Source organism: Eumetopias jubatus, unplaced genomic scaffold (assembly GCF_037043125.1).
Source record: "Eumetopias jubatus isolate StellerSeaLion01/CBP00866 unplaced genomic scaffold, mEumJub1_p1.0 scaffold_12, whole genome shotgun sequence".
NCBI classification, from domain to species: Eukaryota; Metazoa; Chordata; class Mammalia; order Carnivora; family Otariidae; genus Eumetopias; species Eumetopias jubatus.
The window spans coordinates 54,642,432-54,657,326 of NW_028274818.1; the positions used below are offsets into that span (position 1 = coordinate 54,642,432).

Sequence of the window (14,895 nt, forward strand, 5' to 3'; positions counted from 1 at the left end):
TTTTCATATAAGGGCTTTATTATGTTGAGGTATGTTCCCTCTAGACTCTACTTTGCAGAGAGTTTTTATCATGAATGGATGTTGTACTTTGTCAAATGCTTTTTGTGCACCTATTGAAATGATCATTTGGTTTTTATCTTTTCTCTTCTTGATGTGACATGCCACATTGATTGTTTTATAAATATTGAACCTCCTCTGTATTCTGGAATAAATCCCACTTGATTGTGATATATGATTTTTTAAATATATTGTTGGATTTGGTTTGCTAATATTTTGTTGAAGATATTTGCATCTATATCCATGAGAGATATTGGCCTGTAGTTCTCTTTTTTTGTTGGGTCTTTATCCGGTTTTGGTATCAGGGTGATACTGGCCTCATAGAATAAATTTGGAAGTTTTCCTTCTTGTATTTTCTGAAATAGTTTGAGAAGAATAGGTATTAAGTCTTCTTTAAATGTTTGGTAGAATTCATCTGTGAAGCCATCTGATCCTAGACTTTTGTTTTTTGGGAGTTTTTGATTACTGATTCAATTTCATTGCTGGTAATTGATCTGTTCAAATTTTCCATTTCCTCCTGCTTTAGTTTCAGTAGGTTTTATGTTTCTAGGAATTTATCCATTTCTTCTAAGTTGTCCAATTTGTTGGCATATAGGGTTTCATAATATTTTGTTACAGTTGTTTGTATTTCTGTGGTGTTGGTTGTTATTTCTCCTCTTTCATTAGTGATTTTATTTATTTGGGTCCTCTCTCTTCCTTTTTTTGATGAGTCTTCTTAAAGATTTATTGATTTTGTTGATCTTTTCAAAGAACCAGGTCCTGGTTTCATTGATCTATCCAACTGTGTTTTTTTGTTTGTTTGTTTTAGTTTCCATTTTGGTTTTTTTCTACTCTAATATTTATTATTTCCTTCCTTTTGCTGGGCTTGGGTTTTATTTGTTATTCCTTTTCTAATTCCTTTAGATATAAAGTTAGGTTATTTGAGATTTCTCTAGCTTCTTGAGATAGGTCTGTAGTCCTATAAAATTCCCTCTTACAACCACTTTTGCTGCATCCCAAAGATCTGGGACCACTGTGTTTTCATTTTCATATGTTTCCATGTAATTTTTATTTCTTCTTTGACCCATTCACTGTTTAGTAGCATGGTATTTAACCTCCATGTATTGATGCTCTTTCCACATTTTTTTCTTGTGCTTGATTTCTACTTTCATAACATTGTGGTCAGAAAAGGTGCATGGTATGACTTCAATTGTTTTGAATCTGTTCAGACTTGTTTTATGGCCTAATACATGAGATTAGGATTCTGGAGATTGTTCTATGTGCAGTCAAAAAAAAATGTGCACTCTGCTGTTTTAGGATGGAATGTTCTGAATATGTCTTTTTTTAAGATTTTATTTATTCATTTGAGAGAGAGAGAGAATGAGAGAGAAAGAGAGAGAGCATGGGGGGGCAGTCAGAGGGAGAAGCAGACTCCCCGCTGAGCAGAAAGACCGACATGCGACTCGATCCTCGGACTGCAGGATCATGACCTGAGCCGAAGGCAGTCGCTTAACCAACTGAGCCACACAGGCGCCCCCTGAACGTCTCTTAAATCCATCTAGTCCACTGTGCCATTCAAAGCCATCGTTTCTTTACTGATTTTCTGTTTGGATGATCTGTCCATTAATGTAAGTGGGCTGTTAACAACCCCTACTATTATTGTATTACTATCGATTATTTCCTTTATGTATGTTATTAACTTTTTATTTGGGTTCTCTCATTTTTGGATGCATAAATATTTATAATTGTTATATCCTCCCCTTGGATTGTCCCATTTATTATTGTATAGTGTCCTTCTTTGTCTCTTGTTACTAAATTCTATTTTTTTTGATATAAGTATTGCTACCCCAGCTTTCTTTTGATATCCATATGCATGGTAAATGTTTCTCCATCCCCTCACTTTAAATCTGCAGGTGTCTTTCAGTCTGAAATGAGTTTCTTGTAGGCAGCATATAGATGGGTCTTGTTTTTTGTTTGTTTGTTTTTACCCATTCTGTCACCCTATGTATTTTGACTGGACCATTTACTCCACTTGCATTCAAAATAATTATTGTTAGATATGTATTTATTGCCGTTTTGTTACTTGTTTTATGATTGTTTCTACACATTTTCTCTGATCCTATCTTCTCTTGCTCTCTTTCATGATTTGTTGGATTTCTTTAGTGATATACTTGGATTCCTTTCTCTTTTTTTTTTTGCACATCTATTCCTGGTTTTTGATTTGTGATTACCATTAGGTTTGTATATACCTTCTGCATATAGTAGTCTATATTAAGTTGATGTTGCTTAAGTTAAACCAAATCTTTACTCCTCTTCCAACCCACCCCAACATTTTAGATATACAGTGTCTTATTTTACATCATTTTATGTTATGAATCCCTTGACTGATTTTTATAGAAATATTTATTTTTATTGCTTTAGTATTTTTTACTTATCATACTCTCATTTATGGTCTTTCCTTTCCACTCAGAGTCCCCTTTAATATTTGTTGTAGGGCTGGTTTAGTGGCCATAAACTTCTTTAGTTTTTGTTTCTCTTGGAAATTTTATCTCTCCTTCTATTCTGAATGATCACCTTGCTGGAGAGAGTATTCTTGACTGCAGAGTCTTCCCTTTCAGCACTTCCCTTTCACCATATTATGCCTTTCCCTTCTGGTCTGCAAAGTTTCTGTTGAAAAATCCGGAGGGGCGGAGCAAGATGGCGGAGGAGTAGGAGACCTAGATTTCGTCTGGTCTCAGGAATTCAGCTGAGTAGGGATCAAACCATTCTGAACACCTACGAACTCAACAGGAGATCAAACAGGAGAGTAGCAACAACTCTGAACAGAGAAGCGACCACTTACTGGAAGGTAGGGCGTGTGGAGAAGTGAATCCGAGGCGATATTCCGGAGGATAGACGGCGGGGGAGGGGCCTCCGCCGGCCGCTTCTGGCAAGTGCTAGAGCCGCGGAGCACAAAATCGGACATTTTAGAAGTTGGCTCGGCGGAGGGACATCGCTGCAGTGGCTAAGCGGGGGGTGGAATCCTCCCAGGACAGTGTGGTCTCAGGACCCTTGGGGTCACAGAGAGACCGGGGGTGCCTGAGTGCGCCAGAGCTGCCAGGTATCAGAGCAGGGAAGCCGGCTGCAGAGACGGAGCAGAGTCGCGGGCTCTCAGCTCTGGGTTTCCATAAACTGTGATCCGCGGCCCAGTAGGGACACGGCCCCTCCAGGAGGGACCCAACAACCAGCAGATCCGGGGAGACTCCCCTTCCTTCCCGGGGAGGAGTGGTGCGGGAACGCACTGCAGGGATCTGCTGGGTTTGGAGACTCCACACGGTGTCGGGTGCCAGAGATAGCAACGCTCGATCACAGGCCGGGTGAGCACGGAGTGCGGCCGGAGACTGGGGACAAGGGAGTGACTGCTTTTCTCTGGGGGCGCACTGAGGAGCGGGGCCCCGAGTTCTCAGCTCCTCCGGGTGGAGATTGGGAGGCCACCATTTCTACCCTGGTCCTCCAAAGCTGTACCGAGAGCTTGCAGGGAACAAAAGCTCCTGAGAGCAAACCGGAGCAGCTTCCTTAGCCCGGACCACAAGGGCGGGGCAATTCCGCCTCCGGCAAAGACATTTGGAAACCACAGCAACAGGCCCCTCCCCCAGAAGATCAGCACAAACAGCCAGCAACCCAAGACCAAGTTGATCGATCAAGGAGAATGGGAGAACTCCAGCGCTAGGGGAATACTGCACATAGATTCATGGCTTTTTTTTTTTTTTAACCATGATTCATTATTTCATCAAAGTTAATTTTTGTTGACTGTTTTTTTTTTATTTTTCTTTTTCCCTTTTTCAACCAACATCTTATAAATCCCCTTTTTTAAAAAAAAAAAAAACATTTTTTATTTTTCATTTTTAGAGTCATATTTTATCCCTTCATAGTAGTTACCCTTATTTTTGGCATATATATATAAGTTGTTCTCTCTTTAAAATTTTGAGGTACAGTTTCTTCTAACAGATCAAAATATACCCTAAATCACTAGTGTATGGCTTTGTTCTAGTCTCCTGCCTGATCACATTCTCTCCCTTTTTCCTTTTTTTTTTTTCTTAAATCTTCTTTCTTTTTTCAAACAACTTATCTTATCAAGTCCTTTTATAAAATCTTTTATAATTTTCATCTTTACAGTCATCTTCCATCCCTTCATTGTATCAACCCTTATTTTGTACATATATGTCTTTCTTCCTTTAAAATCTTAGGAGGCACTTTTTTCTAACAGACCAAAATACGCCCAAAATCTAGTGTGTGGCACTGATCTATGCACTAGCCTGATCATATTTGATCATATTCTGCTTTTTTTGTATTGTTTTGTTTTTGTTTTTATCTTTTTTTTTCTTTTTTTTTTCTCTTTCTTTTTTCTTTCTTTCCCTTTCTTTCCCCCTGGTTTCAGGTCTTTTCTGATTTGCATACAGTATATTTGCTGGGGACGTTGTAAACCTGTTAGCATTTTGTTCTCTCATTCATCTATTCTCCTCTGGACAAAATGACAAGACAAAAGAAATCACCTCAGCAAAAAGAACAAGAGGTAGTACCGTCAGCCAGGGACCTACTCAATACGGACATTAGTACGATGTCGGACCTAGAGTTCAGAATCATGACTTTAAAGATACTAGCTGGGCTTGAAAAAACCATGGAAGTTATTAGAGAAACCCTTTCTGGAGAAATAAAAGAACTAAAATCTAACCAAATCGAAATCAAAAAGGCTATTGATGAGGTGCAATCAAAAATGGGGGCACTAAATGCTAGGATAAATGAGGCAGAAGAGAGAATCAGTGATATAGAAGACCAAATGATGGAAAATAAAGAGGCTGAGAAAAAGAGAGAGAAACAACTACAGGATCACGAGGGCAGAATTCGAGAGATAAGTGATACGATAAGACGAAACAACATTAGAATAATTGGGATCCCAGAAGAAGAAGAGAGAGAGAGGGGGGCAGAAGGTATATTGGAGCAAATTATAGCAGAGAACTTCCCTAATGTGAGGAAGGAAACAGGCATTAAAATCCAGGAGGCACAGAGAACCCCTCTCAAAATCAATAATAATAGGTCAACACCCCGACATCTAATAGTAAAACTTACGAGTCTCAGAGACAAAGAGAAGATCCTGAAAGCAGCTCGGGAGAAGAGATATGTAACCTACAATGGTAGAAACATTAGATTGGCAACAGACCTATCCACAGAGACCTGGCAGGCCAGAAAGGACTGGCAAGATATCTTCAGAGCACTAAACGAGAAAAATATGCAGCCAAGAATACTATATCCAGCTAGGCTATCATTGAAAATAGAAGGAGAGATAAAAAGCTTCCAGAACAAACAAAAACTAAAGGAATTTACAAACACGAAACCAGCCCTCCAAGAAATATTGAGAGGGGTCCTCTAAGCAAAGAGAGAACCTAAAAGCAGCAAAGAGCAGAAACGAACACAGACAACAGACAGTTAACAGTCACCTTACAGGTAATACAATGACACTAAATTCATACCTTTCAATAGTTACCCTGAATGTAAATGGGCTAAATGCCCCAATCAAAAGACAAAGGCTATCAGATTGGATTAAAAAACAAGACCCATCAATATGCTGTCTGCAAGAGACTCATTTTAGACCCAAAGACACCCCCACATTGAAAGTGAGGGGGTGGAAAATCATTTACCATGCTAATGGACACCAAAAGAAAGCTAGGGTGACAATCCTTATATCAGACAAACTAGATTTTAAAACAAAGACTGTAATAAGAGATGAGGAAGGACACTATATCCTACTTAAAGGGTCTATCCAACAAGAAGATCTAACAATTGTAAATATCTATGCCCCTAACATGGGAGCAGCCAATTATATAAGGCAATTAATAACAAAAGCAAAGAAACACATTGACAACAATACAATAATAGTGGGGGACTTTAACACCCCCCTGACTGAAATGGACAGATCATCTAAGCAAAAGATCAACAAGGAAATAAAGACTTTAAATGACACACTGGACCAAATGGACTTCACAGACATATTCAGAACATTCCATCCCAAAGCAACGGAATACACATTCTTCTCTAGTGCCCATGGAACATTCTTCAGAATTGATCACATCCTAGGTCACAAATCAGGTCTCAATCGGTACCAAAAGATTGGGATCATTCCCTGCATATTTTCAGACCACAATGCTTTGAAACTAGAACTCAACCACAAGAGGAAAGTCGGAAAGAACTCAAATACATGGAAGCTAAAGAGCATCCTACTAAAGAATGAATGGGTCAACCAAGAAATTAAAGAAGAATTAAAAAAATTCATGGAAACCAATGAAAATGAAAACACAACTGTTCAAAATCTTTGGGATACAGCAAAGGCAGTCCTGGGAGGAAAGTATATAGCAATACAAGCCTTTCTCAAGAAACAAGAAAGGTCTCAAATACACAACCTAACCCTACACCTAAAGGAGCTGGAGAAAGAACAGCAAATAAAGCCTAAACCCAGCAGGAGAAGAGAAATCATAAAGATCAGAGCAGAAATCAATGAACTAGAAACCAAAAGAACAGTAGAACAGATCAACGAAACTAGGAGCTGGTTCTTTGAAAGAATTAACAAGATTGATAAACCCCTGGCCAGACTGATCAAAAAGAAAAGAGAAATGACCCAAATCAACAAAATCATGAATGAAAGAGGAGAGATCACAACCAACACCAAAGAAATACAAACAATTATAAGAACATATTATGAGCAACTCTATGCCAGCAAATTAGATAACCTGGAAGAAATGGGTGCATTCCTAGAGATGTATCAACTACCAAAATTGAACCAGGAAGAAATAGAAAACCTGAACAGACCTATAACCACTAAGGAAATTGAAACAGTCATCAAAAATCTCCCAAGAAACAAAAGCCCAGGGCCAGATGGCTTCCCAGGGGAATTCTATCAGACATTTCAAGAAGAATTAATACCTATTCTCCTTAAACTGTTCCAAAAAATAGAAATGGAAGGGAAACCTCCAAACTCATTTTATGAGGCCAGCATTACCTTGATCCCAAAACCAGACAAAGACCCCATCAAAAGAGAGAATTACAGACCAATATCCTTGATGAACATGGATGCAAAAATTCTCACCAAAATACTAGCCAATAGGATCCAACAGTACATTAAAAGGATTATTCACCATGACCAAGTGGGATTTATTCCTGGGCTGCAAGGCTGGTTCAACATCCGCAAATCAATCAACGTGATACAATACATTAACAAAAGAAAGAACAAGAATCATAGGATCCTCTCAATAGATGCAGAAAAAGCATTTGACAAAGTACAGCATCCTTTCTTGATCAAAACTCTTCAGAGTATAGGGATAGAGGGTACATACCTCAATATCATAAAAGCCATCTATGAAAAACCTACAGCGAATATCATTCTCAATGGGGAAAGGCTGAGAGCTTTTCCCCTAAGGTCAGGAACGCGGCAGGGATGTCCACTCTCACCACTGCTATTCAACATAGTATTAGAAGTCCTAGCCACAGCAATCAGACAACAAAAAGAAATCAAAGGCATCCAAATCGGCAAAGAGGAAGTCAAACTCTCACTCTTTGCAGATGATATGATACTGTATGTGGAAAACCCAAAAGACTCCACCCCAAAACTGCTAGAACTCATACAGGAATTCAGTAAAGTAGCAGGATATAAAATCAATGCACAGAAATCAGTGGCATTCCTATACACCAACAACAAGACAGAAGAGAGACAAATCAAGGAGTCTATCCCATTACAATTGTCCCAAAACCATTAGATACCTAGGAATAAATCTAACCAAAGAGGCAAAGGATCTGTACTCAGAAAACTATAAAATACTCAGGAAAGAAATTGAAGAAGACACAAAGAAATGGAAAAACGTTCCATGCTCATGGATTGGGAGAATCAACATTGTGAAGATGTCAATGCTACCTAGGGCAATCTACACATTCAATGCAATCCCCATCAAAATACCATCCACTTTTTTCAAAGAAATGGAACAAATAATCCTAAAATTTGTATGGAACCAGAAGAGACCCAGAATAGCCAGAGGAATATTGAAAAAGAAAAGCAAAGCCGGAGGCATCACAATTCCGGACTTCCAGCTCTATTACAAAGCTGTCATCATCAAGACAGTATGGTACTGGCACAAAAACAGACACATAGATCAATGGAACAGATTAGAGAGCCCAGAAATGGATCCTCAACTCTGTGGTCAACTTATTTTTGACAAAGCAGGAAAGAATGTCCAATGGCAAAAAGACAGTCTCTTCAACAAATGGTGTTGGGAAAATTGGACAGCCACATGCAGAAGAATGAAACTGGACCATTTCCTTACACCACACACAAAAATAGACTCCAAATGGTTGAAAGACCTAAACGTGAGACAGGAGTCCATCAAAATCCTAAAGGAGAACACAGGTAGCAACCTTTTCGACCTTAGCCGCAGCAACTTCTTCCTAGAAACATCGCCAAAGGCACGGGAAGCCAGGGCAAAAATGAACTATTGGGATTTCATCAAGATAAAAAGCTTTTGCACAGCAAAAGAAACAGTCCACAAAACCAAAAGACAACCGACAAAATGGGAGAAAATATTTGCAAATGACATATCAGATAAAGGGCTAGTATCCAAAATCTATAAAGAACTTATCAAACTCAACACCCAAAGAATAATCCAATCAAGAAATGGGCAGAAGACATGAACAGACATTTCTCCAAAGAAGACATCCAAATGGCCAACAGGCACATGAAAAAGTGCTCCACATCGCTCGGCATCAGGGAAATCCAAATCAAAACCTCAATGAGATACCACCTCACACCCGTCAGAATGGCTAAAATTAACAAGTCAGGGAATGACAGATGTTGGCGGGGATGTGGAGAAAGGGGAACCCTCCTACACTGTTGGTGGGAATGCAAGCTGGTGCAACCACTCTGGAAAACAGTATGGAGGTTCCTCAAACAGTTGAAATTAGAGCTACTGTTCGATCCAGCAATTGCACTACTGGGTATTTACCACAGAGATACAAATGTAGGGACCCGAAGGGGTACGTGTACCCCAATGTTTATAGCAGCAATGTCCACAATAGCCAAACTGTGGAAAGAGCCAAGATGCCCATCGACAGATGAATGGATAAAGAAGATGTGGTATATATACACAGGGGAATATTATGCAGCCATCAAAAGGAATGAGATCTTGCCATTTGCAACGACGTGGATGGAACTGGAGGGTGTTATGCTGAGTGAAATAAGTCAATCAGAGAAAGACATGTATCACATGACCTCACTGATATGAGGAATTCTTAATCTCAGGAAACAAACTGAGTGTTACTGGAGTGGTTGGGGGTGGGAGGGATGGGGTGGCTGGGTGATAGACATTGGGGAGGGTATGTGCTACGGTGAGCGCTGTGAATTCTGCAAGACTGTTGAATCACAGATCTGTACTTCTGAAACAAATAACGCAACATATTTTAAGAAAAGAGAAAAAGAAGAAGATAACAGGAGAGGAAGAAAAGGGGAGTATGTCAGAGGGGGAGACGAACCATGAGAGATGATGGACTCTGAAAAACAAACTGAGGGTTCTAGAGGGGAGGGGGGTAGGGGGGTGGGTTAGCCTGGTGATGGGTATTGAGGAGGGCACGTTCTGCATGGAGCACTGGGTGTTATGAACAAACAATGAATCATGGAACACTGCATCAAAAACTAATGATGTAATATATGGTGATTAACATAACAATAAAAAATTTTAAAAAAACGAAAAAGAAAAATCCACTGATAGCCTTATGGAGGTTCCCTTTGTATGTAACTGTCTTCTTTTCTCTTGCCGTTTTCAAAATTTATTCTTTATTGCTTTTTGCCATTTTAATGACTACGTGTCTTTTTGTGGACCTCCTCGGGTTGAATTTTTGGGAGGATCTCTGCGCCTCCCGTATCTTGATATCTGTTTCCTTCCCCAGATTAGGGAAATTTTCAGCTATTGTTCCTTCAAATAAATCTTCTGCCCCCTTTTCTCTCTCTTCTTCTGAGATCCCTATATGCGAATGTTATTATGCTTGAAGAAGTCACTGAGTTCCATAAGACTATTCTCAATTTGCATGATTTTCTTTCCTCTCCTTTGCTCAACTTGGTTACTTCCCATTATGTCTTCCAGGTAATTAATTAATTTCTCTGCTTCATCTAGTTTATTTATTCCATTAAGTGTATTTTTTAATTTCATTTATTATGTATTTCATTTATTATGTTCCAGATCTTGATTGGTTCTCTTTTATCTATGTGTTAAGGATCTCACTGATGTCCTCCACTCTTTTCTCAAGCCCAGTGAGTATCTTCTATGATCATTAAAGAATCATTAAATTCTCTATCAGGCATATTACTTGTATCTGTTTCTCTTTGGTCTCCTGCTGTAGTTTGGTCCTGTTCTTTCATTTGGGAGAGATTTCTCTGTCTTCTCATTTTGTTTGACTTCCTGTGTCTGTTTTTGTCTGTTGGGAAGGTCAGCTACTTCTCTTGCTCTTGAGGATAATAACCTTATGATGAAGAGGTCCTGAAGTGCCCTGTAGTGTAGCGCCCCCTGTTCCCTAGGACCTGGCACTTGAGGGAGTGTCTCCTATGAGTGTTGTGTGTGCTCTGCTGTTGAGTCTTGGCCTTTTTCTTTCAGTCCAGTTGTCTGCAGAGGCTCTCTTTGCTTATTGTGGGCAGTGTTTGGTCCCCAGCAAGGTTAGGGCATGTTTTAACAAGGTGTGCAGTGGTCTCCTTGCTAAACAAAACCTGCCCCTACTGCCAGAATTGAGGTCCTACAAAACAAACAGGTAGGGAGATAGTGTTGGCAGGGTTTGCACTGATCTTCCAGGGGAGGAAGCCTGCAGCACCAGGACTAAGGCCAGCATGACTGGGAAGGGGAGATCCACTGAAGCACAGTGGGGCAGGGCTTGGTGCAAGCAAGTTAGGTAAGGAGTGTTGAGGCTGTGCTGATTCCCACAGGTGGCTCAGTTTTTTTATGCTGGTGGGTATGGGAGGGAAATGGTACCTGCCAACCCCTTTGTTCCTGGAGGGGTCTCCCCATGATCCTTGTCTTTCTGGACCATGCTCTTAAATGAGAAAATCAGTCTCCTTACCATCTGCCCCTGGTGTTTTTCAAACTGCTGATTCCACAGTGTATCTGCACAGGTTCTTTGCCATGCTGTGTCTTTAAGGGTGAGCACTCTGCTTCCTAATGCCCTCCAGGCTCTCCCAGAGCTGAGCTGCCAATTTTTTTTAATTCCTGGGTTTATGTCCTGCTGGTTGTAAGAACTCATGAAATTTGGCCCCTCTTGCTTTCAAAGGCAAATATTATGGGGATTCATCCTCCCCATTTGTGGGCTCCCCAGTGTGAAAGTCTGTTTTCTGCCTTTTTCCATGCCACCAGCTCCCTCCCCACTGTGGGTGGACATGGTCTGCTTTTTTCCCAGATCATATCATCACCCTTCCTACTTTCTTTGGTGTGGCCTCTTTAGCTTCAGTTGTGGAGTTTGTTCTGCCAGTCTTCAGGTTGTTTTCTGGGTTATTTAGGCTGATGTGAGTATTATCTAGTTGTATCCATGGGATGAGGTGAGCTTAAGGTCCTTGTTCCCAGCTGATGACTCCTACCCCTGCAGGTCCTTAATCAGGCTCCCACATGCAAAAGTTTGGAGCCATTTTTCTATGCCTTCAGGCTCTCTGTGTACACTGAAATTATAATTCTTATATGAAACTAGGGATCTGCTTATTTGTACGTATCACTCACTAGAACATGATCTCTTCTATAATAAGGACTACCTCTACTCTACATATTCCAAGCAATTCATATAAGTGCCAAACACAGAGTGGGAACTCAATCAATGTTTATTTATTAAATGAATAAATAGGGGAAAAATAAGCATATTTATTTTTCTTAGGTTCAGACAAGAATTGAAATACATTTCAAAAAAGAAATATGATACCATTCTACCATATTACCTAGGTTTGTTGTCAACACAATGATTTCCCTATAAGAGCACTGCCATTTCTTTCATTTATATATGCAACTAAATTTGAGTAGTGTGTTGTTTCACCTAATTAGGAAATGGGGGGAAAAAAAACAAGCCACAAACCACATTAGCAGTTGCCAGAAAAGTAATCTGGAACATGGTGTACACTAAAACAACAGCAATGAAAAATAAAATCAATGAAGAGCTTAGTGTAAACATGTATACTGCAAAATTAAAAACAGACTTAGGAAATTAGATGTCCTTCAGTTAATGTATTTTTGTTGTTTTGGGTTTGGGTGGGATTTGGGGGAGTTTGAAGTAAATGTTTCTGTTTGGCAAAGATTATGGGATATTTTATTTCTGAAAGCAATCAGTGATGAACAGGAATAGTTTCATCTTTTTTTCCTTAACATTATTTTATTGTTACTTTCAACAATCCCGAATAACAGTTTTCATTTTCAAAGCCATCAGGTAATATTATTGCATATGATACTGGGTAAATGTATTAAGTTAAAAATAGAAAACACAAAAATTACTGTTGCTGTAATAGCAGAGACTCAATCTTGCTCACCAATATATGCCCAGAATCTAGCAAAGTACTTGAAAGATTTAATAGTTGTGGAAGGAAGGGAAAGGAGAAAGAGAGGGCAAAGACAGAAAAAAAATAAGGGAAGGAAAGGAGAAAGAATTACTCCAAAGATAAGAAAAGAAAAGGTACAGAGTGGTTCTTTCACTGAGATTTTGTACTGCAAAATAGACTAAGGCATGAAGAAACAAAAGAAAAAGAATCCATATATATATTTAAATCTCTCTACTTAAATCCTACTTCTACTTAAATCCATTTCCTTCTTCTTCCTTGGCACATAGTTTAACTATATTTCTAAATCTCCCTTACAACTGAGTTACAATCCCCTTTATAATTTGCCTGTGACTGAGTTCCAGATAGTGGAATGTGAGCAGAAGTGATATTTGCCACTTCTAGGCTTAGTCTATATAATTTCTCATATATGCACCTGCCTGCTCTATCACCTTCCACTTGATGGATCTAACCATAGTAAGTTCCTAAATCCCTAAGGATAACAAATACAAGTATCTGGGTAGCTGAATGATGTCACAGACAAGAAACACCACACTACCCTGAGAATCCACACAGAATGGACCTTTCTACTGTTTGCACCATTACGTGTTTCACTGTACTTCTTTCTGTATAATAGTAAAAACAGTGGTACTTTGAAGAAGAGAGCTGCTGTAATGAAAACCTGGCTTACCAAGCAAGGAAACAAATATAGCAAGTTCGAAAGATCAAGATTCACGTCACACAACAGCTATATATTTTGTAAGCCTGCTTCATGTGATAACTTGTAAGGCAGACTAAGTGCCTACTGAGAAAAGAAGCTATTGGAAAGAGTCAGAGTATTAATTCATCTTGATTGTTCCTTGCTGTTTAAAGTAAGGTATTTAAGAGATGAGTGCACACAAGAAATTTATCATTTTGCAAGCAGAAATAGCAAGGATTAGAGAGAAGGTAGAGATTTGGGTCTTTCAATGTTTGAAAAAGTCAACTGTTCTTGTAACTTGAACAATAGAATAGACTGAAAAGTTTCTAAGAATAAAAAAGATACATTAATTATTTTCAGTTAAGCTAAGGAACTCATTAATTTCTGTTTCAGACAGTAAACAACAGGTTGCACAGGACTGTGATACTTGAGAAGAGAAACAAATAACATAAGCCCTACAATTAACCAATTTCTGCTTGGAAAAAAATTACTGGGCTATAGTGCAAGGAGAAAACACCAAGAGATCCCAGCAGTCATGAATCCTTGAGGACACACAGACTGGATTTCAAGAGGACCAAGACAGCTGGAACATACAGGAGAGTGTACCAGATAAAAGGGAGCTCTGGACAGAAAGAGCTCTAGAGATGTGCTTAGGGGTCCCCTTGAGTCTTTGAAGTATGCATGCATAAGGTAAAATGCTATGTGGCTGAGAAAAAAACAACTTCCAGGGAGCTCTAAACCAAACAATTCCAAGAGCTCACACAGGGCTGAGAATCATTTGCATTCCCACCAGCTAGAGTGAAGAGACCTGTTGAATTCAAGGCACCAAAAGGGTCAAACTTCAGTACAGGTTACTCCGGACCAACTTTTTAAAAAACCTAAAAATGAGCTTCAAAATAATGTAACTACCCACTAAAATAAAGTCCAACACATTTTTCAAAATACAATAAAACTCAGCAGTCAACAAAGATACACAAAGAAGGAATATGTGACCACAATCAGGAGGGGAAAAAAATCAGTCAACAGCATCTCACTTAGAAAACAGTGGAATTCACAGGTTATGTTAAAATAGCTGTTATAAATATGTACAAAATGTTCAAGGATATAAATAAAATGTGAAGATAATGAGTAAATAAAAAGAATATGTGAAGATGTCTATAAAACTTCTGTAGAACAAGCTATTCAATAACAATGTAGAATATACATCCTTTCCCAATGTACATTGGTCATTAATCAAAATGGACCATGGGTGCTATGAACAATCAAATAACTATGAATTTAAAAGGAATAAAAATCATGTCAGAAAGTTATTTGGAAAACGCCAAAAAATTAGGAAATTAAACAACGTATTTCTAAAGTACTATTAGTCAAAAATGAAGTCAAAGGGAAATTTAAACATACTTTAAACTGAATGAAATAAAAGCAGAACATATCAAAATTTGTAGTACACAACTAATTAAATATTTAGAGGGAAACTTATAACTTTAAAATATTACTATTACCAAATAAAAAAGATTCAAAACCAATGATCTAAGCTTCAACCTTAAAAAGCTAGAAAGAGAATAGCAAATTAAATACAAACTAAGTAGAAATA

At 38.8% G+C, this 14,895-nt stretch overlaps 1 protein-coding gene across 3 annotated transcripts in view; it reads right to left on the reverse strand.

Annotated features, from left to right (window-relative positions):
- The window catches only part of DNM3 (dynamin 3), a 575,404-nt gene that overhangs the window by 375,346 nt on the left and 185,163 nt on the right, over positions 1-14,895 (reverse strand). The window lies entirely within an intron of this gene.